The following is a 27,472-nucleotide window of genomic DNA, read 5'->3' as shown; positions in this document are numbered from 1 at the left end:
AAGGTCATTGATGTAAACCTATCGCCAGAAGTGAGAAACTTGCCATTGAGGCATGCAAGCTTCAAAGTACTGAAAGGGTTGTTTCTAAGTCAACTTCTTGAATAATGAGCTGATGTCGACAAGAAGTGACTTGTCATAGGAGGGCCTTGATGTATCCCACATCTACGACGTGAAATGAAGCAAATGATTTTTATGCAGGTGAAAACTATCTGATGATATAAGGTTCAGGAATGGCAGTCATGAAAAATGAAGGGTGGAGGTATTGCAGTGCATGAGACGTTTGCTGAATGGTGAATTCTCTGAATGACTTCTCTTGAACATTTTGGCAACACTGATATGGAATGGTAGCACTAACCCCATGGATGGTATGGAGGACCAATGGTGATAGTGAACAGAAAAACCCAACCCAACTCAATCATGGTGATGGAGTGAGAGTGTCATGTTCAAAAGTGACTTGCTACCAATAAAATTCTTCAAGTTTTCTTCCCTTTTTCTCCAATCATTTCTGAATAGTACCTCTTTATTTTTGTCAATCTTGAGGAGGATAACATATGCTTGGTATATAATTTTCCCTTCGGGCAAACCCGTTTCTCTATTTTTAGCGAGTCTAGCGTCAGTGAGACTCGTTCTTGTCTAGGTGGACAAGTTTGTCGCTATTGTTTTAACGTGTTTAATGACAAAGATAACTCAGTCTTTTTCATGTTTAGAGAGTTTGAAAAGGGACAAAAAGGAAACTCCAACAATGCTTTTCAGTGGAATAATCCCTTAAGTCTGAAAAAATATAAAATAATACAAAAGAGATGACTTTTTGATCGCTTTAATGAGCTAGAAAAGGCAAGCGCTCGATCTTTTTGTTTGATAATCCCTCAGTTCCAGAAAGATTAAAATATATGGGAGGGATGGTGTTCCCCTTACTTTAAAGAGCTGGAAAGGCCAATGGCTCAAAAATATTTTTATATTTAACGAGTCTAAAAAGTGTTTAAAAGGGACTCGTTTTTTAGGAACGAGTGGTATTTTCGAATAGCAACTGGTTCCAGGTAAGTTTGGAACTTTTCAAAACATGGTAGTGTGAAGAGGGTGGCAATCATAATCACTCGTCGTAGCTATTCCTCAAAAGGGTAAACAATCAAGTGGAAGTGTATGGTTGGCCAAATGAATGGAGGTGATGGTAGGAACACAACCAAGGTTCAAAAAGGCTAATAGAAAGGCGATCACAAAGGTTATTTCCCAAAGGTGGCTTCATTTTTTAATGAGCTTGAACTAGGAAAAAACTATGCTTAGTGAAGGTTTATTTTTTAACGAGATTGAACCTTGCGGGAACATTTCTCTTACTAGTCATTTGAAAATGTCTCTTGGTAGATTTATTTTTTAATGAGCTTGAACAATACTATAACATGTGCTCATTTCCTTTTTATGTAAGTTCGAAACGACCAAGCTACAAGGTTAAAGGGTTGAGAACTTACAAACTAAATAAATCAAAGGTCACTTTTCACCTGCATACAAAGGCTTGCATACCCCCAGGTGTTTCAGAAAAGGAGAGTTTCCACGTTACGAAATGGAAGTCCCAGCGGTTAGGCGGGATTGTTTATGTTGGCAGACAAAAACTCTTCCTTGGCTTTGTCCATCGAAATAGATGGAGGTGAATGGTGTGAGCTTCCAATCACATAACATACAAGGAAATATTTGTTTTAGACTGATCACGTAAACTAAAAAGGAATGTTTCTTCAGTCTAATCACTATGACTTTCAAGAAAATCTCTCTTTTCCTCTAGGTTAGCCTACCAAAGAAGACTAGGGTGCATGCCCCCTAAACTTCATAACATTCACTGAACTACCCGCAGTAATTAGGTGGATGGAATGAAGGTTGAAGAGACATTGTTGACGCGAAGAGACCATTTAGGGATTATGGTTGATTCATAGTTGTGTTTGAACTAGGAAATGAAAGTTGGTTGACAAGATGTACCAATTTTCCTTCATGTGGAAAACACAACACTCAAAATAATGTGGAAACAATAGATTCCATGATATATATATATAGTCACATCCAAGGATTAGATTGTAATATAGTGGCCCTTGGACTACCATCACATTCAAATGAATGGTTTTCTTTCTCAAAGTTATCGGTAACTTTGGAAGGATCCCTAACAGTTGACTAGTTCCTTTGTTGAAGCCTGACAAATTTTGTTTTTTAGGCAAAAGCGATGGTGAACCAAGCGCTTTCCAAGCAGTTGAGGAAAGGATACTCACTGAAGCCCCTTAATCTATGATAGTGCTAGACACAATCATTTTGTAAACTTGTACCATGATTCAGAATGGTACATTAGATGAAAGGCAAGGTTTTGCTAGTTAATTCCAATCAAAGAAAATGACTAGACTGCTCATAGGAGGTACCAAATAGATGGCCAAATAAATCTCATGAACTAGGTGGGTCTCTTCTTGTTGTAAAGGAATGGGCGGATTTCCCCCAAGTTCATTAGACTCTGTATCGACAAAAAAAATTTGAACAGTGTTTTTCTCATTCTCTTTGGAAATAGTATCATCCAAAAGTGGGCCTTCTGAAGGCAAGACCGGGTCAACTGCCATCTCGACCAGTTGACTTTGGTCTGGTATGGACTCAAAAGGTTTACTTTCAATTATAGGTGTTTCTATTGACAATTGAGTTATTTCAACCTGGTTTTCAAGTAGCGAAGGACTTGGCAAGAGTTTACTGTATCTAGGTGGAGGTCGTTGTGGTGAAGCAGGACGGTTATCCAAAATGCTTTTGGCTTTGTCCAGAAAAGGAAAATGGTGAAGAGTATGAGTACCTTCACATAACCTACATGGAAATATGGATTTTCCTTTTTGTCTATTGACTTCATTTTCACTAGTTGATGGTGCGCTATCAACTTGACTGTTAGAGGTTGATGATGCCGAATGGTGAAAACGAGGAGACCATTCTCTCAAGATTCGCGAAATGCAAGGGAAATCTCGATGGTAATGGTTTCCCTTGCAAATTGCACATGGAGATTTTGATTTGGAAATTTTAGTGTGTGGATTTTCGCTGAATGATGCATGGTCACCTCCTTGTTTAGTTGGCTTCTTCCTTCCCTTTCTTTTTCTTCTCAGCTAGTTGGTTTTTAGTGTCACTAGTTTCACCAAGTGAAGAGGAAGAAGGGGAAGGAGAAACAAATGAAGTAGAAGGTGAAGGGGTAGCTTTAGTATCATCTGGTTGCTGAGGAATTATAGTGTTTTGAATGAAAGAGGTCGAGAAAAGCCATACCGGTAGGCCGATTGTGATTCCTGGAAGGGACAATGTAGCCATATATGGAGAACCAATGTCTCCCTAGGAGGAGAAAGGACTAGGATTCCCTCTAAGAGGGATTCCTTGATTGGTGGGCTCCATTATCTCAACCTCATATCAACAAAGTAACATGGATGTTATTCTGATTCAAATAAATTTTAAGACACTTTGACGCAACTTGCTTTTTCAATTTTTAAGAGTCGAGAAAAAGCTGAAGGTGACTCTAGTCACCTTCAATTTTTAATGAGCCTGAAGTGACAAGTGCTAAGATGGACCTTTTCTTTTAAGGAGTCTAAAAGGAATGAAAGTGACTACTCTAGAAATCTAGACAGAGGCATTACCAAACTTATCACAAAACTGCCAAATACACCTTGGTGATAAATGATAGAGGAATTACCAAGGACTTATCTATGGCAATCAATCTTCCTTAATACTATGTTCAATGCATTGCGATCGATAGGGCAACAGACACGGCTTCTTAAGAATAAAGGGTATAAGCCTATTGTGCTCTCCCAATATATACTCGATGGTATGGGGAGCATAAGTCTGTACTGGCACTTGTCATATCAAGGAGGAAGAATCACGCATCCTTCGATGAAAATGATAGTTACCAAGTTTTATGATGTTAGAACACGTATCTAGCCTAGACTTCTAAATGTGTTGCGTTAGGTTCCAAAGCATTCTTATGTTCATTGAGATTTATTTTATGGTTGATATTGCTTAGAAGTTTGTCTTTCAAGGTTCACCATGTGATGTAAATGTAAAATTCCTAAATATGCAATCTAAAATGATAAACAGTCATTTATTTTCTTTTAGCAATGAAAATCCTAGCTACAAAGGAAAGAAGATTATGATTTTTCTTTCAGCTGAGAGCATAGAGCACACACTAAATGCACTTTCCTAAATCATATTCCACATGCAGTCAAAATGAAAATGCACATGCATGTATTTGTTTCTTTGTTTCCTTAATGTATGAATGCAAAAAAGGAAAGTTAAGTATAGATCTAAACTATTTTATTTCAAAGCGACATTCTTAACAATTTCTTTTCAAAACGAAAGGAAGACTAAGACGACACTTTTTGATTTTGAATTGAAAACTTTTTTCGACACTTCAAATACTAATAACTCAAATCAAGTACAATGAAAAAAGTACAATCAACTATCTAGAATAGGAATACTTTATGACACTCTTCTTCCGATTCAAAATGTCAATTACAACACTTGCATAAAAAACAACAATTCGATTAAGCCACTTTTGACAAAGGAAGATTGTAAATGATTCACAAATACACAGAGACATTTACAATTCCTAACTAATAGAGGTTGAAATATGTGAAGGAAGAAGGTTTCGGCAAGAAGATACTGATCATGAACAACAAAACTACATAATAGAGCTGAAAACAAGGAGAAAAAACCGAATTTCAATCAGAGAAACAATATCACTCAATCATTGCACCTGTAACACAGGGAAACAGGGATGCATATCACCTGCAACACACAGGAGGTGTGATGCATATAGGTTGCACAGTTACAGATAGGGTGATGAACCAGGGAGTGAAACTGAGCTTGGTTTCTGCTCAAAATTTGTAGCTAAGTTCAGTGATTTAGGTTGACTTATGATGGACAGTAAAAACAAAGTATAGGGGTAAGATATTATGAGGTTATGAGCTACCACAAGGGCACTTAGAATGCTTTGTAAGTGAGATGTTCAGTTCATAAACCAACCCAGAGATTGACTGAAGTAGCATTCATCTACTTCACAATTGCATAGCAAAGGCGTTTCGAAGGCTAGCTAGCTAACTTCAGACTCCGTCTGTAGTTTATAAAGCAAACAATAAACAAACAAAATGAACTTTTCGATCCCCAGCGGAGTCGCCATTTTGTTTCAGGGAAAACTAGTGTTGATTCGAACTACTAGACCCACTAAGATGGGTAGCTATCTTAGAAACAAACAATCAAAGTAATTGAGTTGTTTTTTTAGGTTTTCCTTAATGATGGCCTTTTGTTGTTTGTAAGGTGGTTGATTTTCATCTTCTCTCCATCCCCACTTGGTATCACATGAGTGGTAATGTTGTCCATGCTCATCCTGGGAGGCATATGTGAACAATTCCCCTTCTTCTCTCTTAGTTCTTGGAGTTGTATGGGCTATTGTGGTGTGGCTCCCTGGCTTGTCCTGGTCCCCTGGTGCCCATCCAAATGATACAAGTGACAAGTTTTCTTTTCGTGTGAAAGGTGGGTTGGTAATTGAGTTGTTTTTTTAGGTTTTCCTAAACGATGGCCTTGGGTCATTTGTAGGGTGGCCGATTTTCATCTTCTCTCCATCCCCACTCAGTAGCACATGATCAGTAATGTTGGCCATGCTCGTCCCAGGAGGCATATGTGAAAAATTCCCCTTCTACTCTCTAAGTTCTTTGAGTTTTATGGGTTGTTGTGGTATGGCTCCCTTGCTCATCATAGTCCCTCGTGCTTGTCCAAATGATACAAGTGATAGGTTTTCTCTCCGTGTGAAATGTGGGTTGATAATTGAGTTGTTTTGTCGAGTTTGCCTGAATGATGGCCTTGGGTCATTTGTAGCATGGTCGATTTTCATATTCTCTCCATCCCCACTTGGTAGCACATGAGAGGTAATGTTGGCCATGCTTGTCCCCATCCCTCTTGCCCATCTAAATGATAAAAATGTTCAATTTTTCTCGGCGCTCCTTTGAGCCTTAGTTGTTGTGGTCCTAGATGGAAACCCCAAAACTCTATCATGCCTATGTCACTATCCTACCCTTCAGTTATTGTGAATAGAAAATTTTGATTGGGCTGGGCAGCCATGTGTGGCTCCATTGAAATTGGCTCCTCGTTATATTGTTCACCTCCTCCCTATTTGGTGGGGAGGGTTTTGATTTTCGTGTGAAAGGTGGGTTGGTAATTGAGTTGGTTTTTTGGGTTTCCCTCAAGAATGGCCTTGGGTTGTTTTTAGGGTGGCTGATTCTCATCTTCTCTCCATACCCACTTAGTAGCACATGAGCAGTAATGTTGGCCATGCTTGTCTCGGGAGGCACATGTGAACAATTCCCCTTCTACTCCAGGCTCTTGGAGTTGTATGGGTTTTTGTGGTGTGGTTCCCTGTGACGGCTGGCCTCTTCATTGTTGAGCTGTTTATGGTGCTGATTTCTTGTGCTCGTACTCTTTCTATGTTGGCATTTTTGGTTGAGATGCATACATTTAAGAGGAATGTGGAAGGGTTTTGGTTGTAAACCACCTACCCTCCCCCTTGGTTGCTTTTTCTGTCAGGTGATGTGAGGCATTGTTCTCCTTATTGTAAAGTTAAGGGTTGGCATTCCTTTCAAAGTGCACATTGTCTGTGGTTGTGTTGGCTTTGAGGTTTTGATAGATGTGTTGGCTCATATGTTTGATTGAGTGGTTGGATTTTTCCTTGCATATCGCATGCGTGGTAGCCTTTTGTGGTTGGAAATGTTAAGTCACAATGTTTGTGGGCATTTTTTGTTTCAATTATGTATGCGCTTATGCTCTAATGGGGAGGAGGCTTTCTACGTTGATGGTGGGGCCTATCTGGAAGAAGGATTTCAAGGTGGAACACTGCGACCTCCCTCCTCTATGTGGAGGTGGTCGTAGGTGAAAATTATTCATTGTCCAGTTGGTAAAGCTATGGGAAATCTCCTAGGTTGCTTATACATAGGGTGCGTGGGGTGCGGAGCTGCCCGATCCCTCCTCCTGTTTGGATATGTTCTTGTATTGTGTAGTGAGCCTCTTGATTTGCATTTATTTCCTTCATTTGCCTTCGCATTATGGTTGCCACGGGCGGTCAAGTGATCGAGGTCCACCTTTGCTACTATCCGAGTGGACTCCTAGGTGGTCTCTGTGTTGGGTGGGGAGGGTCGAGGGGAATTTCTAAGAGAGGTTGTGGGCTCAATTGGTCTTGTTTTATTTCCTTCTATTTTCTTTGCATTGAGGCTGTCATAGGTGATCATGCGATCGAGGTCCATCATTACTGTCATCTGGGTTGACTCCTAGGTGGCCTATGTGCAGGGAGGAGAGGGTTGGGGGGCATTTCTAAGGATGGTTGTGGGCTTAGTTTGTCTTGTATTATTTCCGTCCCTTGCCTTTATGTCAAGGCTATTGTAGGCAATCATCCAATCGAGGTCCACTGTTGCTGCTATTTGGGTGGACTCCTAGGTGGCATCGGTGTGGGGCAAGGAGGTTTGTATGGCCTCTCTATGATAGGATTTGTGGTCGGTCATCCTCTTTTTATTTCCTTCCTTTTCCTTCACATCGAGGCTACCGCAGGCGATCGGGAGATCAAGGTCCATCATTGCTACTGTTCGAGTGGATTCTTAGGTGGCCTCAGTGTGGGGTAGGGAGGGTTGGGGCTCATTTATAATATAGAGGTTGTGTGGTTGGCCATTCTACATTTGTTTCCTTTTCATCACGGCTGCCACAGGTGATCAGGAGATCGAGGTCCAGCGTTGTTGCTATTCGGGTGGACTCCTAGGTGGCCTCGGTGTGGGGCGTGGAGGCATTTTTAAGGGAGTGGGTGAGTGATTGCTTGTTTTCTTGTTGGTTGGGGTGTGGTTTCAAAATCTGAAGTGGCCTTGGTGTGTTATGACTCGGCAGGTCTACCCATTTGTTTGCCATGTCCTTGGCATGTTGCATGTGCTTCCTTCTTGGGATGCAAGAGGTGCAAGGCATAAAAGTTTTACATGATATTTTGATATCTCTTTGACTTGATGGGTGCTTAGGTTAGCTCTTAGTAAAAAAGCACCTGGAATACCCTTAGGAGTGGGAGGCTACTACCTGGTTAATCCTGCCAGTAGTTATATGTTTGTCTCAGATTAATCCATGCATTTCTAAGTATGAACTAATTTAGACTGTGAAACTGCAGATGGCTCATTAAATCAGTTATAGTTTTTTTTATGGTACCATACTACTAAGATAACCGTAGTAATTCTAGAGCTAATACGTGCACCAAGTCCCAACTCTTTGGAAGGGATGAAATTTTTAGATAAAAGGCCAGTGCAGGCTTGCCTGCTTCTTCAATGAATCATGATAACTCAACGGATCGCACATCCCTTGTGTTGGCGATGCTTCATTCAAATTTATGCCTTATCAACTTTCGATGGTAGGATAGAGGCCTACCATGGTGGTGATGGGTGATGGAGAATTAGGGTTTGAATCCGAAGAGGGAGCCTGAGAAGTGGCTACCACATCCAAGGAAGGCAGCAGGCACACAAATTACCCAGTCCTGAAATGGGGAGGTAGTGACAATAAATAACAATACTGGGCTCATCGAGTCTGATAATTGGAATGAGTACAATCTAAATCCCTTAAAGAGGATCCAATGGAGGGCAAGTCTGGTTCTAGCAATTACTGTAATTCTAGATCCAATAGTGTATATTTAAGTTGTTGTAGTTAAAAAGCTCATAGTTGGATCTTCGGCCATAAAGGTCGGTCCGCCTACTTGATGTGCACCTTCCCTTCCATCCCTTTTGTCGGCGGTGTGCTCCTTGCCTTAATTGGCTGGGTCGTAGCTCTGGCATTGCTACCTTGAAAAAATTAGAGTGCTCAAAGTAAGATTATGCTCTAAATACATTAGCATGGAATAGCAGATAGCAGTCTGGTCCTATTTTGTTGGCCTTCGAGACCAGAGTAATGATTAATAGGGATTGTCGAGGGAATTCGCATTTCATTGTTAGAGGTGAAATTCTTGGATTTATGAAAGATGGACCATTGTGAAAGCATTTGCCAAGGATGTTTTCATTAATCAAGAATGAAAGTTGGGGGCTCAAAGATGATCAGATACCATCCTAGTCTCAACCATAAATGATGCCGACCAGGCATCAATAGATGTTGCTCTAAGGACTCCGCCAGTAGCTTTTGAGAAATCAGAGTGTTTGGGTTCCAGGGGGAGTATTGTCACAAGGCTAATACTTAAAGGAATTGATGGAAGGGAACCACCGAGAGTGGATCCTGTGGCTTAATTTGATTCAACATGAGGAAACTTACCAGGTCCAGACATAGTAAGGATTGACAAATTGAGATCTCTTTCTTGATTCTATGGGTGGTGGTGCATGGCCATTCTTAGTTGGTGGAGCGATTTTTCTAGTTAATTCTGATAACGAACGAGACCTCAGCCTACCAAATAGCTACATGGAGGTTCCCCTTCATGGGCATCTTCTTAGAGGGACTATGGATGTTTAGGCCATGGAAGTCTGAGTCAATAACAGGTCTGTGATGCCCTTAGATGTTCTGGGCCGCACACACGCTACACTGATGTAGCCAATGAGTTTTTCTTCTTGGTTCTAGAGGATCAGGAAATCTTCTCAAATTGCATCATGATGGGGATAGACCATTGCAATTATTGGTCCTCAATGAGGAATTCCTAGTAAGCGCGTGCCATCAACTTGTGTTGACTACGTCCCTATCCTTTGTACACACTGCCCGTCGCTCCTACCGATTAAATGATTTGGTGAAGTGTTCAGATTGCGTCGATGATGGTGGTTCGCCATTATCGACATCGTGAGAATTTCATTGAACCTTATCATTTAGAGGAAGGTGAAGTAATGCTTGTTTTTCCGTGTGTGTGTTTACAAGTCATGCTTGTGCTTGTCCCACCCATCCTTTGTTTTTATTTCCCCCAATGATTTTTTGTAGGGTGTTTGGAAGCTTGTTTCTTGGGAGCCCTTTTGATGATCTGTTCAGCTGGGCATGGTTGTTGTAGTTGAGGTGCTTGGGAAATACGATGGATAAATTTAGACTCATTTGTAGCAGTGGTGCTTGGTTTTTTGTTCATAGGAAGGCATGGGCCAAGGGTGCGGGCTTCCATAGTTGGTTCTCTCGAAAAGGCAGCGGTGGTTGATGTGTTTCTTGGGTGAGCTTTCTTGTTGGTGGTTGGGTCAAGGGAGTGGTTGCACGCGTGCCTAGTAGGTCAAACCTTTCGTGAGGGGAAATTATCAGGGTGGGTTCAGTATGGGATGGATGAAGAGCAGTTCAACCCGTTGGGCTGGCCACCCTAGTCCTCTTGACCGTTCCTCGATATGCCCTTGTGGAAGGGTTGGGTGTCTAGGTAATGAAAAACCCCTCCCTTGGTCTGAGCTCCATCAAGATCGAAATTTTCCCTGCCAATGGGCATGAGGGTAGCAATATTATCTCATGCCCTTGCCATTGAGGGAATTCCTCATCCTCTTGTGAGACACTCCCCTTATAAGGAAAAAAGAAGTAGCGGGTTGTGTCTTTGTTCCTCCCTTTGGATTGTGGGTTTTTTGTGGGACTTGGTCATTTGTTTGTTTCGTGGTGTGCACTTTGCAGACATCCCTCTCTTTAGTGATCTTGCACCATCGATGTATTTGCGACCCGTGGCTTTCTCTAGCATTGAGTGTCGGCCCATGACAACTCCTCTTTGGAGTTTGATTCTTGCCCCCCATTGACTTTCTTGCTGGAAAGGTTGTTGGGTGTTTTGTTCATGGAGGGGTGCAATAGTGGGTGGGTTTGTTATTAGTAGTCTATTTGTCATTTGAAACCTTGTGCTAGGTTGGGGGGTTATTTACCACTCAGTAACATGCTCTAGACACTGGTCTCATCATGGCCCTTGTCTTTTCTAGTGGTCAAGTTTAGGTTGTGATTTATTTGCTTGGTTGTTTGATTGTTGTTTGTTATGTTGTAAGATAGAAAGGGTGTTGTGTCGTAATGTATGTGGGAGGGTGTGAAGAGGTGGGATGCTTTTTTATTGGGTGTCTTGTTTGATTTCCTTTTGGTTAGCTGGCATCTACTCGACATGCTGTTGAGATTCTCTCTTTTCTTGGGATATTTGTTTCTTTGGTGTTGTTTTCTTCCCTTCTTCATTTTGCCCCTAGCTTTATGGAGAAGACGTGGGATTGTTGTGGATTGGTGTTCAGGAATGATGAAAAGTAGTGTGAGTTTCTAGGGTGGCCACCCTAGTCCTTCTTGATTGTCGTCTCCTACAGTTCCCCCCTTTTTGCAAAGGCACGGGGTTTGGGAAGCTTGTTCTTTGTTTGAGCCTCCCATTGTGAGCTGGTAGCCACGTTTGATATCTCTTGCTTTCATGTTGTTTTCTTCCCTTCTTGCTTTTGGCCCCTAGCTTTACAGAGAAAAGGTGGGATTGTTGTGGATTGGTGTTCAGGAAGGACGAAAAGTAGTGCAAGTTCCGGGGGTGGCCACCCTAGTCCTTCTTGATCATCGTCCCCTGCAGTTCCCCCATTTTTTCGAAGGCACGAGGTTGGGGAAGCTTGTTCTCTATTTGAGCCTCCCCTTGTGAGTCGGTAGACACGTTTGATATCTCTCTTTCTTTCATGTTGTTTTCTTCCCTTCTTCCTTTTGGCCCCTAGCTTTACGGAGAAAAGGTGGGATTGTTGTGGATTGGTGTTTGGGAAGGATGAAATGCAGTGTGAGCTCCCAGGGTGGCCACCCTATTCCTTCTCGATCATCGGTCCCTACGGTTCCCCCCTTTTTGGCAAAGCACGGGGCTGGGGAAGCTTGTTCTCTATTTCAAGCCTCCACTTGTGAACCAGTAGCCACGGTTGATATCCCTTTCTTTCATGTTGTTTTCTTCCCTTATTCCTTTTAGCCAATAACTTTATGGAGAAAAGGTGGGATTGTTGTGGATTGGTGTTCGGGAAGGATGAAACGCAATGCGAGCTCCCAGGGTGGCCACCCTAGTCCTTCTCGATCATCGTCCCCTTCAATTCCCCCCTTTTTGCGAAGGCACAGGGCTTAGGAGGCTTGTGCTTTGTTTGAGCCTCCCCTTGTGAGCCGATAGCCACATTTGATCTCTATTTCTTTCACCTTGTTTTCTTCCCTTCTTCCTTTTGGTCCCTAGATTTACGGAGAAAAGGGGGAATTTTTGTGGACTAGTGTTTGGGGAGGATTAAAAGCAGTGCGAGCTCCCGGGTTGGTTACCCTAGTCCTTCTCTATTTTTGTTCCATGCATTTCCCCCCTTTTTAAGAGGGTGTGGGGCTCGGGGAGGTTGTTCTCTGTTTGAGCCTCCTCCTGTGAGGGGGGTAAACACTTTTATTTCTCTCTCTTTCATGCATTTTTCTTCCTTTCATCCTTTTGGCCCTTAGCCTTACATTTGTTGTGGGGTGCCCCTATTTAGTGTTGTGGTGGATTTTTTAGTAATACGCGGAAACGACTCTTAGAAATGGATATCTCGGCTCTTATTACGATGAAGAACATAGTGAAATGCGATACTTAGTGTGAATTGTAGAATCCCGTGAATCATCGAGTTTTTGAACGCAATTTGTGCTTGAGGCCTTGGTCGAGGGCAGTCTATCTGGGCATCACATCCCATTCAAGCATTCTCCATACAATATGTTAGGGAGTAGCGGAGCTGGTCATCCATGCCCAATGTGGTGCGGTTGGCTGAAATACCTCAAGTGATGTTTCGTGGAATGTGTCGGCGAGTGGTGATCTTGTCCCCTTGGACGAGCAGTCGGTGTCAGCTGATGTAGGCTTTGTGTGGCATTGTTCGAACTTGCTTTGCTCTCTCTTGTCCTCCCATTGGGTAGGGAGGATTTAGCTCCAACTTTGCAACCTCAGCTCAGGTGAGAATACCTGCTGAGTTTAGGCATATAATTAAGCAGAGGAAAAGAAACTTACAAGGATTCCCCTAGTAGCGGCGAGCGAACTGGGAAGAGCCCAACATGATAATTGGGCAGCAGCGTCGCTTAAATTGTAGTCGATAGAAGCTTCCTCAGTGGCAGACCTAGGCCAAGTCCCTTGGAAGGGGGCGCTTGAGAGCGTGACAACCCCATTGGGCCGAGACCTTGCCACATCACAAGGTGTTGTAGATGAGTCAGGTTGTTTGGGAATGCAACCCTAATTGGGTGGTAATTTCTGTTCAAGGCTAAATACAGGCAAGAGACTGATAGTGAACAAGTACCATGAGGGAAAGATGAAAATAACTTTGAAAAGAGAGTTAAAGAGTGCTTGAAATTGTTGGGTGGGAAGTGGATGGGGGTTGTTAATGCATCTTGGTCAGATGTGGAATGACTCAGACTAGTCCGCCGCTTGACTTGAGGTGTAAACCAACACAGGTTGTTGCCTCATCATAAGCACGGGTGGATTATTGTCTGTCAGTTTGCTGTTGCGGCAGTCGAGGAATGAAGCGTGCCCCCTTGTGGTGAGCCGTGTGCACCTGTGCACTGATGGTGTTGGTTGGCAGGCTTTCCATTCGACCCATCTTGAAACATGAACCAAGGAGTCTAACATGTGTGCGAGTCGGTGGGTTTGAAAACCTACGAGGTGCAAGGAATCTGACAGTTGAGATCCCCTCTCTAGGGGGGTGCATTGTCAACCGACATTGAGCTTATTTGAAGGGTTCAATTGTGAGCACACTTGTTGGGACCTGAAAGATGGTGAACTATGCCTAAGCAAGGCTAAGCCAGAGAAAACTCTGGTGGAGGCTCGCTGATCCGGATTTAAACAGGAACGAAACAAATTACAGAGATAACCATATACACAAAGATGCAGCGGAAATAATACTTCATTTCATTAATGGAAAATACTGAAATATGCTTACAACCAGAAATAGAAATATACCAGCTAGGGCGATGGTAGCTTATCTCTGAGAAGAGATGTGATGGCTACATGCCTCTGAACTGTGTTACAATGAGGCTCGAAGGCCTATTTATTGTTGAGACACAATGGAAAACCCTTAACATTCCAAAACCTAACCCTAGGAGATGAAACGCCAAACTGTGGGCCCCGTTTGGGGGTAAGTTGGTACATCAACTTCCCGGGGTCGTAACTTTGGCATATGATCTCCGTTTGACGCGTACAATAGCTCATTAGAAAGATCTATCTGAGCACTATCATTGTTGGAATAGGCAACATCGGTCCATTCCATGGACCCATGTTGCCCTCGGATTCCCCAAAAAACGTCGTTTAGGGCCTCAAAACGGCTCCGGAAGTTCAGGACCTGAAAAATTGCTAAAAAATAGTAAGTTGTGCTACAATTAAGGAAACTGAAAATGCTGAGAAAGACAATGGTGGGGGTCAAGGTGGACTTGGTAGGTGGCCACCAATATCCACCTGGATCATTCCTCCCCCCTTAGGAAGCAATGGTCCCCATTGCGTTGAGCTCCTCCATGAGATGAGGAAACTTCTGCTGAACTTGTTCCCTGGTGAGCCACTTGCCCTGCTGAAGGAGTTGGCCTGCTTTGACAACTCGATACAGTTGGATATTCTGTTGGCGAGTGTTCTTGATCTGTGTGTCCATGATTTGATCAGTTGCAGCTTGTTCCATGCAATCTGGGTTTAATTCTGTGGGTTGGAGCTATTCTGCAATGTCGGATGTGTCGAGCAATGGTGGAAAGTATGGCCGAAGGCGGTCCACATTGGACACTGGGTGAAGGCCAAGGAATGGGGGAATGCTGAGCTCAAATGCATTGTCTCCCATAGCCTTAGTAATGGTGTAAGGACCATATCGGAGTGGTCTCAATTTCCGATAGGCTCCAGTAAGGCGTTCCTTTTGCAAATGCAACCAGACTTTGTTGCCCACCTAAAACTTGTGTGGCACCCGATGTTGATCATGTCGCTGCTTGTACTTGGCATTTTATTTCTCAAGAATGTCATGGACCTACTGGCGAATATGTTGGATGCGCTCAATGAAGCTGGTGGCCTTATCTGTTTCGGACTGGACATGAGCTGAATTCATGTGAGTAGCTGCAAGTGGCATGGCCACATCAATGGGGCATAGTGGCTGGAATCCCAAACCCACCTGAAAAGGGCTATGGCCAGTGGAGCTGTGAAGAGCTCGGTTGTAGCTGTGCTGAACATAGGGGAGGCTCTCGTCCCATGTGCATGGATGCTTTGAGTTATACATGCGCAGAATGTGCACAATCATCCTATTGACAACCTCTGTCTGGCCATCAGTTTGAGGATGGAAGGCTGTGGACTTCGTGAGTTTGGTGTCCAGCATTGACCAGAGACTGGACCAAAATGTGCTGAGAAAATGACTGTCCCGATCTGAGATGATAGACTGTGGGATCCCAAAGTGCACCCACACTCGTTCAAAGAAGAGTTTAGCAGTGGCTTCTACTGTGATATTCTTCTTGCAGGCCACCATATTGGCCATCTTCGAGAACCTGTCGACGACCACAAAAACACAGTCATTTCCATGCTTAGTGGAAGGAAGGCCTGACATGTAATCCATGGAGATGGATTCCCAAGGTCGACTAGGGGTAGGCAGCGGGGTATAGAGGCCGTGCTTCTTAATGGCCGGTTTGGCGATGGCACAGGCAGTACATGATCGGATGTACTTCCCAACATCCTGTCGAAGATTCGGCCAATAGAAATAATTTTGCAGTACTGCCACTGTTTTCTCGACCCCGAAATGCCCAGCAGCCCGACTGTAGTGTGCTTCCCAAATCATCTTGGCACGCTCGCTTGAAGGAACACAAAGGTGACCGAGGTGGCATAATAGGGCATCCTGGAGGTGAAAATCTGCAACCTGCCAACCCTCCAAGAGTGTCTGGTATGTGTGGCCGAATTTTGGGTCGCTTTTGTAGAGAAGTGGCCAATCAGAAGTCTCGTGCCCACAAGAGTTGAGCACGGTGGTTAGCGCCATGATCGGTGGTCGACTGAGGCAATCTGCAACATTATTGGTGCTGCCCTTTTTATACTTGATATTCAAGTGAAACTGTTGCAGGTATGTAGACCACTTCTGATGGCGATCATTCTGCAATTTCCCTTGGGTCTGTATGAACTGCAGAGGTCGGTGGTCTGTGTGGATGACCGTTTCCTTCCCCAAAATGTAATGCTTCCATTGTCGGCAGGCCTGTACAATGGAATACATCTCTTTATCATAAGTGGGGTACTTCCGGACTGTGTCTGAAAGTGTTTCACTGTGATATGCCACTGGATGTCCATGTTGAGTAAGGACTGCCCCAATAGCATAGTCAGAGGCATCTGTCTCGACCTCAAATGGTTGTTGTAGATCTGGTAACGCGAGCACTGGTGCCGTGCAGAGGTGATCCTTCAACTCCCTGAATGAATTCTGTTGAGATTCAGACCAAAAGAATTTTGCTTTCGCCCCGCCCTTGGTGACTTGACTCAAGGGCCAAGAAATATGAGAAAACCCCAACACAAACCTGCGGTAGAAGTTGGCAAGACCTAGAAAGCTGCGGAGCTCTGTTAGAGTGGTTGGAGAGGGCCAATCCCGAATGACTTGGATCTTGGCTGGATCGACATGCACCCCCTGTTCATCAATGATGTATCCCAGATATTGAACCTGGGTCATGCCAAAAGTGCATTTCTCTAAATTGGCACATAGCTTGTGTTGCCGCAGTGTTTGGAGAACCTGTCGGATGTGGTGGAGGTGCTCTTCCCAACTCTGGCTGAAGATCAGAATGTCATCCAAGTATACTACTACAAAGGAGTTGGTGAATGGCCGCAAGATGTCATCCATTAGCCTCATAAAGGTTGCAGGAGCATTCGTCAATCCGAAAGGCATGAACAACCATTCGAAGAGGCCCTCCTTGGATTTGAAGGCAGTCTTCCACACATCGGAGGGTTCGATTGGTACCTGGTGATATCCCGACTTTAGGTCGATCTTGCTGAAATATTTCGCCCCCTTTAGTTGGTCTAGGAGGTCATCAATCTGCGGGATCGGGTACCTATTATGGACAGTGATCTTGTTCAGCATCCGATAGTCAATACAGAGTCTCCACGTCCCATCCTTCTTCTGTACCAACACGATCGGGCTCCCACAGGGCGATGAACTCGGACGGATGTGACCTTTCTGTAGGAGCTCCTGAATCTGCCTCTTGATTTCATCGTTCTCCAGAACGGAGCACCGATAAATTGGTCCATTGCGTAGCGGCACACCTGGGGTCAGATCGATGGAGTGCTTGACTTGACAGTGCAGAGACCCCTGCCGGGGAGGTGAAGATGTCCTCGTATTCCTCCACAATCTTGTCCATCTGTAGTTGTCGTGCAGAGGGGCCCCGTTTGGAGGCCACGACCACTGTCTTCTTCTTTCCTTGAGGGCGTATCATCAGGAAAACAAATTTCCTGGTTTTGGAAATGATCTTGCTGCATTGTTTTGTAGTAATCAAAGAGAGGGCGGCAGGTGGTGCTACCTCTGGTATCCTGAACAACTTATTTCCCAATGTAATAATAACAGCACGGGGCCTTGATTCATACACAGCATGTCGCTTCCACAAGTATGGTTGTCCTAGTAATACATCACAAACTTCAAGGGGAGCAATGTCACACAATACCTCATCCGTGAAGGGCTTGATGTTGTACGGAAGGCGACACTGCTGGCTCACGCGAAGATCTCGTCCTTGGTGAAGCCACCCAATGGTGTATGGTTGTGGATATGCTGTGGTCGGTAAGCCCAACCCCTTCACGACCTCTACTGAAATGAGGTTCTTTTGACTCTCGCTATCAACAATGAACTGTATCGGGGAGCCCTTTACCCACATCTGGGAGTGGATGAGACGCTCCTCCTCCTCTGGATCTTCGGGTTCATTTTTCTGGATCATTGCGGTAGCAACAGTGGCGCTGGGGTCCGCATCAATGATCTGCTTCCCTTTTTCATACCCCTTATCGGGTTCTGACTCAGAGTCGGAACATGCATCTGATTCTAAAACCTTTAGCTCAGCCACCAGTGACTGCTTGGCCCGACACTCACTTGTGTTGTGAGTGGAGCTCTTATGGAACTCACACCATTTTCCAGTGTCCTTTCTCGGCTTTGTGGCGTTGTTCTTTGCTTGCAGCTTCGGCTGGTTGTCTTGGGCTGTCCCGCCTTGGCTTTGTCCTTTGTTCTGTGGTTTAGGGGCACCTTTACCCTGCTTTGGATTCGCAGATCCAAAGTCTCACTTCTTTTGTTTAAACTTCTGCTCGACCTTGATGGCATACCGGTATGCTGCGCCGAGCGAGGGGATGTTTAGGAATTGTATTTCTTCCTGGATGTACTTGTGCAGGCAGCCACGGTATTTGAGTATCAAATGTTGCTATAAATCCTTGATACCCAACTTTGTGCGAAGGGTATGGAAAAGATTGGTGAACTCTGGCACGTCTTGGTCCCTTCGCTGCCGTAGCGTGGTCCACTTTATGTATTCATCCTCATAGCTCCCGACAAGGTAGTACTGCTCCTTGATGGCATCCCAGAATGAATCCCAGGTGGGTGCGGCTGAAAATAGTGAGCCAGTACTTTCATCCTTCTGCTCGCAGTAGGTTTCCCACCAGTCCTTGACGTGGGGGGCTACTTTGAGGAGAGCAAAAACAATCTTTTCCCGACTCGAAAATTCATGAACAGAAAAATAACCCTCTAGCAGATTTAACCATTTATCTATGGCATCTGCGTCTATCTGACCCTCGAATATGGGGATTTCAAAATTAACTTGTACCTTAAAGGGTGTGGCGTTTCCAGAGTAGCTGCTGGAAGCTGATGTGTTGCTTTTGGGTAGCCGCTGAAGGATCTGGGCAAAACTGTCCATCATCGCGTTTCGTTGTCGCTCGAGGGCTTCTTCGAGCAAGATTTGGATGGGATCTCCTACCCCCTCGTCTTTCTTCTCGTCCACCATGGGAGGCCGTCGGGATTTGCGAGGCTGGTCTTGCAAAGGTTCAACCAGTTCAAGCCCTAACTCCTTATATCCCGACCTTGTTGGGGACATGCAAAGAAAAACAGAGAAAAAGCAGACTGCTCTGATACCACTGATCCGGATTTAAACTGGAACGCAACAAATTACAGAGATAACCATATACACAAAGATGCAGCGGAAATAATACTTCATTTCATTAATGGAAAATACTGAAATATGCTTACAACCAGAAATAGAAATAAACCAGCTAGGGCGATGGTAGCTTATCTCTGAGAAGAGATGTGATGGCTACATGCCTCTGAACTGTGTTACAATGAGGCTCGAAGGCCTATTTATTGTTGAGACACAATGGAAAACCCTTAACATTCCAAAACCTAACCCTAGGAGATGAAACGCCAAACTGTGGGCCCCGTTTGGGGGTAAGTTGGTACATCAACTTCCCGGGGTCGTAACTTTGGCATATGATCTCCGTTTGATGCGTACAATAGCTCATTAGAAAGATCTATCCGAGCACTATCATTGTTGGAATGGGCAACATCGGTCCATTCCATGGACCCATGTTGCCCTCGGATTCCCCAAAAAACATCGTTTAGGGCCTCAAAACGGCTCCGGAAGTTCAGGACCCGAAAAACTGCTAAAAATAGTAAGTTGTGCTACAATTAAGGAAACTGAAAATGCTGAGAAAGACAATGGTGGGGGTCTAGGTGGACTTGGCAGGTGGCCACCAATATCCACCTGGATCACTCGCTCGTAGTGATACTAACGTGAAAATCATTTGTTTGACTTGGGTATAGGGGTGAAAGACTAATCGAACCATATAGTAGCTGGTTTCCTCCAAAGTTTCCCTCAGGATAGCTGGAGCTCATGCACGAGTTTTATCGAGTAAAGAAAATGATTAGAGGCATTGGCGGTGTAATGCCCTCAACCTATTCTCAAAATTTAAATAGATAAGAGGGTGTGACTGCTCCATTGAGCCATGCCATGGAATCGAGAGCTCCAAGTGGGCCATTTTTGGTAAGGAGAACTAGCAATGTGAGATGAACCGAAAGTCAAGTTACGGTGCCGAATTGTGCGCTAACCTAGATCCCAAAAAGGGTGTTGGTTGACTAAGACAATAGAATGGTGGTCATGGAAGTCGAAATCCACTAAGGAGTGTGTAACAACTCACTTGCCGAATCAACTAGCCCCAAAAATGGATGGCACTGAAGTGCGCAACCTATACTCGATCGTCGGAGAAATTGCCTGGCATCGATGAGTAGGAGGATGTGGGGGTCATTGAGAAACCTCAGGCATGAGCTTGGGTGGATTGGCCCTAGCTACAGATCTTGGTGGTAGTAGCAAATATTCAAATGAGAACTTTGAAGACTGAAGTGGGGAAAGGTTCCATGTGAACAACACTTGGACATGGGTTAGCCGATCCTAAGAGATGGGGAAGACTTGTATCAAGGGTGCACTCTACACAAGCATCGAAAGGAAATTAGGTTAATATTCTTGAACTATGACATGGAAGTGGGCGACAACATTACAAACTCTAGAGACATCATTGGGGGCCCCGGGAAGAGTTATCTTTTCTTTTTAACAACTTACCCACCTTGGAATTGGTTCACCAGGAGATAGGGTCCAGCAGCTGGAAGAGCACTGCACATCTTGTGGTGTCTAGTGCACCCTTGGTGGCCCTTGGAAATTTGGAGGACTGAGTACCATTCATGCCTAGTCGTACTCATAACCGCATCAGGTCTCCAAGGTGAACAACCTCTGGTCAATAGAACAATGTAGGTAAGGGAAGTCAGCAAAATAGATTCATATTTTCAGGAAAAGGATTGGCTCTGAGGGCTAGGCCTAGGGGTCTGAACCATCAACTCATGGGTTATCCAGAGTCTACCTGAGCTACTCTCGCAGCGAGGGTGGGCAGTCATGTTCCGATTGAGCTACGGGCATAGAATGCCCCCTGTCAGGGGCTTTTTCCTAGGTGTCAAATAGTCGACTCAAAACTAGTATGGACAAGGGGAATCCAACTATATACTTAAAAAAAAAGCATTTCAATGGTCCCTATGGATGCTAACGCAATGTGATTTCTTCCCAGTGCTCTGAATGTCAAAGTGAAGAAATTCAACCAAGCGTGGGTAAACGACGAGAGTAACTATGACTCTCTTAAGGTAGCCAAATGCCTCGTCATCTAATTAGTGATGCACATGAATGGATTAATGAGATTCCCACTGTCCCTATCTACCATCTAGAGAAATCATAGCCAAGGGAACATTCTTGGCAGAATCAGTGGGGAAAGAAGACCCTGTTGAGCTTGACTCTAGTTTGACTTTGTGAAATGACTTGAGAGGTGTAGAATAAGTGGGAGCTGTTTTCGGCGCAAGTGAAATACCACTACTTTTAACTTTATTTTACTTATTCTGTGGGGTGGAGATGGGGCACTTCCCCTATTTTTCACCTTAAGGCACGTTTCAGCGGGTTGATTCGGGCAGAAGACATTGTCAAGAGGGGAGTTTGGCTGGGGCAGCACATCTATTAAAAGATAACGCAGGTATCCTAAGATGAGCTCAACGAGAACATAAATCTCGTGTGGAACAAAATGGTAAAAGCTCATTTGATTTTGATTTTCAGTACTAATACAAATCATGAAAGCATGGCTTATCGATCCTTTAGATTTTTGGAATTTGAAGCTATAGGTGTCAGAAAAGTTACCATAGGGACAGCTAGCTTGTGGTAGCCAAGCGTTCCTAGCGATGTTGCTTTTTAATCCTTCGATATCAACTCTTCTTATCATTGTGAAGCAGAATTCACCAAGTGTTGGATTGTTCACCCACCAATAGGGAATGTGAGCTAGGTTTAGACCATGTGATACAAGTTATTTTTACCCTATTGATGAACCACACTGCAATCGTAATTCAACTTAGTACGAGAGGAACCATTGATTCACAAAATTGGTCGTCGCGCTTTGTTGAAAAGCCAGTGGTGTGAAGTCACCATGTGTCGGATTATGACTAAACACCTCTAAGTCATAATCCATGCTAGAAGCGATGCATATCACTCTTCGACTGTATATTGACCCACAGTAGGGGCATCGCTTTGTCACCCCCAGGGTCCCTTGTCATTTGCAAACCACGACCGTGAAGCATCTCAGTCGGGGCAACTTTGAAGTTCAATTCCAAATGGTGATTGAGAAGAATCCTTTGCAGACGACTTAAATACGCGACGAGTTATTGTAAGTGGCAGAGTGGCCTTGCTACCACAATCCAATGAGATTCATCCCTTGGTCACCTTGTTTCAGAGCTTTGATCTTGTCACAAAAAAATCCGGACAAACCTCCCACTCTCGCGCCTTTGCCTCTTCCTCCAAACGAAAATTTTTTATTGCTTGGGGGTGAGAAATTTGGGGTTTCCATGTCACGATGGAAAAGGTGCCAAAGCCTGGAAAATTGGGGTTTCCATGTCGTACTCTTGCGCCCAAAATTTTGGGCTTTCCTTGTCGCACCCCGATGCCCAAAATTTGGGGTTTCCACATTGCGATGAAAAAGGCGCCCAAGCATGGGAAAAATTGGGGTTTCCATACCGTGCCTCGGTGCCCAAAATTTTGGGTTTCCATCCCGTGCCTAAAATTTGGGGCTTCCACCTGGTGCAAAAAAATTTGGGGTTTCTATGTCATGCCCAAAATTTTGGGTTTCCATTCGGCACCTAAAATTTTGGGCTTCCGCTCAGTGCAAAAATATTTGGGGTTTCTATGTCGCAGCCAAAATTTGGGGTTTCCACCCAGCGCCTAAAATTTGGGGCTTCTTCCCAGTGCAAATTTTTTTTGGGTTTCCATGTCATGCCAAAAATTTTGGGTTTCCACTCAGTGCCTAAAATTCGGGGCTTCCGCTCGACACAAAAAATTTGGGGTTTCCATGTCGTCCCGTGGTGCCCGAGCCTAGGAAACCTGCGGTTTCCATGTTGTGCCAGAGCCAAAACTGGCAGTGCCCAAATCTGGGGAAACTTGGGGTTTCCATATCTCGCCTTTATTGGAGCCACGGGTTTCCACATTTTACGACACGACGGAAACACAGGGTTTTCAAAAATGCCCCAACTCAGGGAACTTGGGGTTTCCATGACGGTGCAAACTAGCTTGCAAGTCTGGGGAATTTGGGGTGTTTCGAAACCACTGCCCAAGTCTAGGGAACTCATGGTCTCCATGTCACGGTGCGGCCGAAACCCCTCACGGAAACCACCCAAGTCTAGGAAACCTAGGGTTTCCATGTCGCGGCACACCCTGAATCGCTCGAGAGTTTGTGGAACTTCGGATTTCCATGTCGTGGGGTGACGAAAAGCCACCAAAGTCTTGGGAACTCAGGGTGTCCATTTCATGGTGTGATGGAAACTGCTACCCAAGTCCGTCGACACATGGGGTTTGCATTTCGCGCCATGAAAAAAATTGCTACATAAGTCTGCAAAACGTGGGGTTCCCATGTCGCTCATGTCTCAACTAAAACTCTCGCCTAAGTCTAGAGAGCTTCGGGTTTCCATGTCATCATGTGACGGGGAATGACCGCCCAAGTTTGAGGAGCTTCAGGTTTCCATGTCATCGCGTGACAGGGAACCACCACCCAAGTCTACCGAACACGGGGATTTTCATTCCATGGCATGACAGAAACCACCCAATTATGGGAAACTCAGGGTCTTCCATGTCCTGCCACAATAGAAAATGTGACCTTGGTGCAGGGAACTTGTTTTTCCATGCCACAGAATGATAGACAACTACCCAAGTCCACAGAACTTGGGGGCTTCTTTTTCATGGCATGAGGGAAACCACCTCATTCTGGGAACCTCTAGGGTCTCCATCTCTCACCCGGGTGAAAAATATGGCCCCAATGCGGGGAACTTTAGTTTCCATGTCGAAACATGACCAAAATTGTTGAATTTTATGGAAATCATGGTTTCCATGTTACAAAACAATGAAGAACTACCAAAGTCTTGTGAACTTAGGGTTTCCATTTCACAGCGGGTTGGAAACTGCTTGTCTGGTCTCTCTATGGAACTTGGGGTTTCCATGTCTTGTTGTGACGGGAGCCATCCAAGTGCGGGCAAAGTAGGGTTTCCCTGCCTCACCATGACGACAGCTTCCCAAGTGTGCAAAATCTAGGGTTTTCATGTCCCATTGCGTCAGAAACCTCTACCATGTATGGGGGGGGGGCACTGGGGTGTTAGGTATTCAAGTTAGGAGCACCTAAGAGAGTCGAAAAGAACCTATAGTATGAGCACCTGCATTCGGTTATATGCGACTCAGGTGAGCGTTCGGTTATATGTAAAGACTTGGTACGACATTCACTTATGCACGTCGGTGATGGACTCACTCATAGCGGGCGTGCCATGTTGGGCAGGGCACACGCCCCTTGACACATGCATGATGGGTGAGTCACTAATAGAAGGCGCATGGGTGACCCTTGTTGGTTGCTCGGATGAAAGAGGTGACCATGTGTGGACAAGTTACGATGCGGGCAAGTGTGCGATGTGCGAAAACTGGTGTAATCGACTAAGTCATGGAGCCGACCCATGGGTGTGACGATGCACATAAAGGGACACGGTAGTTCGTTGGAATGGGGTGTGTCAAGGTTATTTGGTAGGTTATCCAGGCCTTCTTATCCTCAAGAGACACGGCCCTTGGGCGAAAGGATGCATATAAGTAAGGACGATGGCGTTCGATGAAGGGACATCAAACTCAGATTTCCACATCACAGAACAAGTACGAAGGAAGGATTTGGGCGAAAACAAAAGGGAGAGAAGGATGTGGGTAATAGGGCTGCATCGACGGGCATATTATAGTGGGTGGGTCGAACTTGGTAGTGTAAACAGGTAAAGCAGGGCTGATTACTGACTGGGTAGGTAGGCGTGTTATCGGGAAATCTAGTGCCTATGCAGAGTTGCTAGTCCCACTAAGATTGGTAGCTATCTTAGAAACAAACAAACTAAAACTACTTTTGTTTTCCTTTATGAGAAGTAGATAAGAGGGGAACAAAGGAGACCAACCTTTGTCTTGCGCTTGGTTCCTTGCTTGATTCCTCTCCCTTCTGATAGATCTTTGCCACTCGCTTCCTTGTCTACCCAGCTTCAAAGAGCACCTGTGAAATCAAAGCAGCATAACACTATCCAAGAGCAGAGATCTACTATCACAAACAATATAGGACCAGATATATATTGACCACACAAATGCATATATCATCAATCATACAAGAATGTGGAGGAAAACTTGAATAGCTTTATTAATATCAAGAATAGCAAAGAGGATTACAACCAATTGTTTTGACCCAGCATCATCCTCTCAGCAAGAAGGCCCTTCTTCACCTCATGAAAAGCTTAGATCACCCAACACTATGATGTTACACCAAAAAACCAGCAGCACTTCCTTACAAGATACAAAATTCCAGCCTCTAGATCTCTGGGATGAGGGATCCATATATAGATGATTGTAGGGAGGTGAGTCAGCTTCTGAGATTTGATTAGTGTCCTCTCTCTGATAGTTCTTGATTCCACTTGGAGATTGATGATCTCTTACTCATCCTTGGGTGAATTCAGAGAGGCAACTGTCACAGGAGAAGTTTCTGGAAGATTCCATGATCATCCACCTCGCAAATTGACTCTACCATTTGTCCACTCTCGCCCATCACACCCCATAGAAGGGCTTTCCAGTATGCATCACACCTCTCGTGTGCATTTAGGTGGGATGCATCACACTTTGAACCATGGAGCAGGTGAGATGGTCCAGCTTTGACCAGTTTTGAGTAGTTTTTCAAGGAGAACTTTTGGGAGATGATGTAATCAGCTGACCTTGTTCTTTTAGGGGATGGAACAACACTTTTAGGGACTTAGGAGTCCATGGTTTATGGACATGTTTGATTGCAGTGCCCAAAAATGTCTATAATAGCTGCCCCCTAAAGCATGAGGTCGTTAATCTTTTGATGTTGGGTGAAATGCTTTATCATGAGGATCCGAAGTTATTTCGAGCTGGAAGGCGACTTGTAATAAGATACAATACAATACATTATCTTCATAATAATTTTCATGATCTAGCTGAGGCGGGCATTCCCATGCTCAGCTTTATAAATTCATTTTCATGTACATAAGACAGAAAATCGTCTCTGTGCAGATTGATGATTCTGGTAGAGCCGTCATCCCTCAGATTGGATGATTATCTGTGCAGCAATGATGTACATTTGATGTCTTTATTTTCCTGAATATATATCGCAACCCGAATGGATGAAACTAGATCCAGGGTCTTCAATCTCATTCGATCTTCACTCAAAGTACAAGTCGATCCATGTGAGATATGTTCTGGAGTCGAACATGGAAAGACATTGCCTGATTACCAGCCAGTGATGTAAGCTGTTAACAGGCACGAGAGGAATCATCGATAATGATGATGACCCTCAAGGTACGACAATACAATTCATGTGGTGTGAAAAAGAGACTTGGTGTCGAAGACCACGGAAAATCTTTCAGTCGAAGACCATTGATGTAAACCTGTCGCCGGAAGTGAGAAACTTGCCATTGACGCATGCAAGCTTCAAAGTACTGAAAGGGTTGTTCCTAGATCGACTTCCTAGATAATGAGTTGATGTCGACAAGAAGTGATCTGTCATAGGAGGGTCTTAATGAAACCCACATCTATGACATGGAATGGAGCAAATCATTTTAATGGAGGTGAAAACGATCTAATGATATAAGTTTTAGGGTGGTGGTCATGAAAGAATGGAGCACAAATGTATTGCAGTGGATGAGGCACAGGTGAATTCTCTAAGCGACTTCTCTTGAACATATCAGCGACACTGACATGATGTATTGGTAGCATTAACCCCAAATGTGGATGGTGTGATGGACCAATGGTGATATGACCAGTGAACGGAACAACCCAACCCGACTAGGATGCGGAGCGAAAGTGTCATGTTCAAGAGCGACTTGCTACCAATAAAGTTATTCAAGTTTTCTTCCCAATTTTTCCCCTGTCATTGTTGACCAGTACCTCTTTATTTTTTCAAGCTTGAGGAGGATAACATATACTTGTTCTGTAATTTTCCCTTCGGGCAAAACCATCGCTATGTTTTAACGAGCCAAGCGATAGTGAAACTCGTTCTTGTTTGTATGGACAAGTTTGTCGCTATTCGGTTTTAACGAGTTTAACGATAAAGATAAATCGGTCCTTTTAAATTTTAGAGAGTCTGAAAGGGACGTAAAGAAAACTCCAATAATCCTTTTTCGTCTTATAATCCCTTAAGTCCGAAAAAGTATAAAATAATACAAAAGGGATGAATTTTCAGTAATTTTAACAAGCCGAACAAAACAAGTGCTCGATCTTTTTGTGTAATAATCCCTCAAGTCCAAAAAGATTAAAATCTAAAGGAGGGATAGCAATTCCAGTCACTTTAACGAGCTGGAGAGGCCAATTTCTCGGGCAATATTTTCATATTTTACGACTCAGATGAAAAGATCTTAAAGGAGACTCATTTTTCGAGGAACAAGTGATAAATTCGGGTAGCATCTGATTCCAGGTAAGGTTTGGAATTTTCCAAACATGACAGTGTCACAAGGATGGCTAACAGGATTACTCTTCGCAGTTGTTCCTCAAAAATGGTAAACAATCA

The 27,472-nt window shown here is 44.2% G+C and overlaps 1 non-coding gene and 3 pseudogenes across 1 annotated transcript; all 4 read left to right on the top strand.

Annotated features, from left to right (window-relative positions):
- Positions 1–8,076: 8,076 nt before the first annotated feature.
- On the top strand, positions 8,077–9,882 carry LOC149191735 (18S ribosomal RNA; annotated as a pseudogene).
- A 2,547-nt stretch (positions 9,883–12,429) lies between these two features.
- Positions 12,430–12,582, top strand: LOC149191734 (5.8S ribosomal RNA). The gene has a single exon (XR_016255315.1). It is a non-coding gene; the product is annotated as a 5.8S ribosomal RNA (ribosomal RNA).
- Positions 12,583–19,510: 6,928 nt separating this feature from the next.
- LOC149191733 (25S ribosomal RNA) lies at positions 19,511–20,613 on the top strand (annotated as a pseudogene).
- On the top strand, positions 20,614–22,133 carry LOC149191732 (25S ribosomal RNA; annotated as a pseudogene).
- The last annotated feature ends 5,339 nt before the right edge of the window (positions 22,134–27,472 follow it).

This window comes from Pinus tabuliformis, chromosome 2_2 (assembly GCF_031772625.1).
Source record: "Pinus tabuliformis cultivar Carrire ecotype Pingquan chromosome 2_2, CPIR1, whole genome shotgun sequence".
Taxonomy (NCBI): domain Eukaryota; kingdom Viridiplantae; phylum Streptophyta; class Pinopsida; order Pinales; family Pinaceae; genus Pinus; species Pinus tabuliformis.
This window is presented reverse-complemented; position numbering and strand designations above follow the sequence as displayed.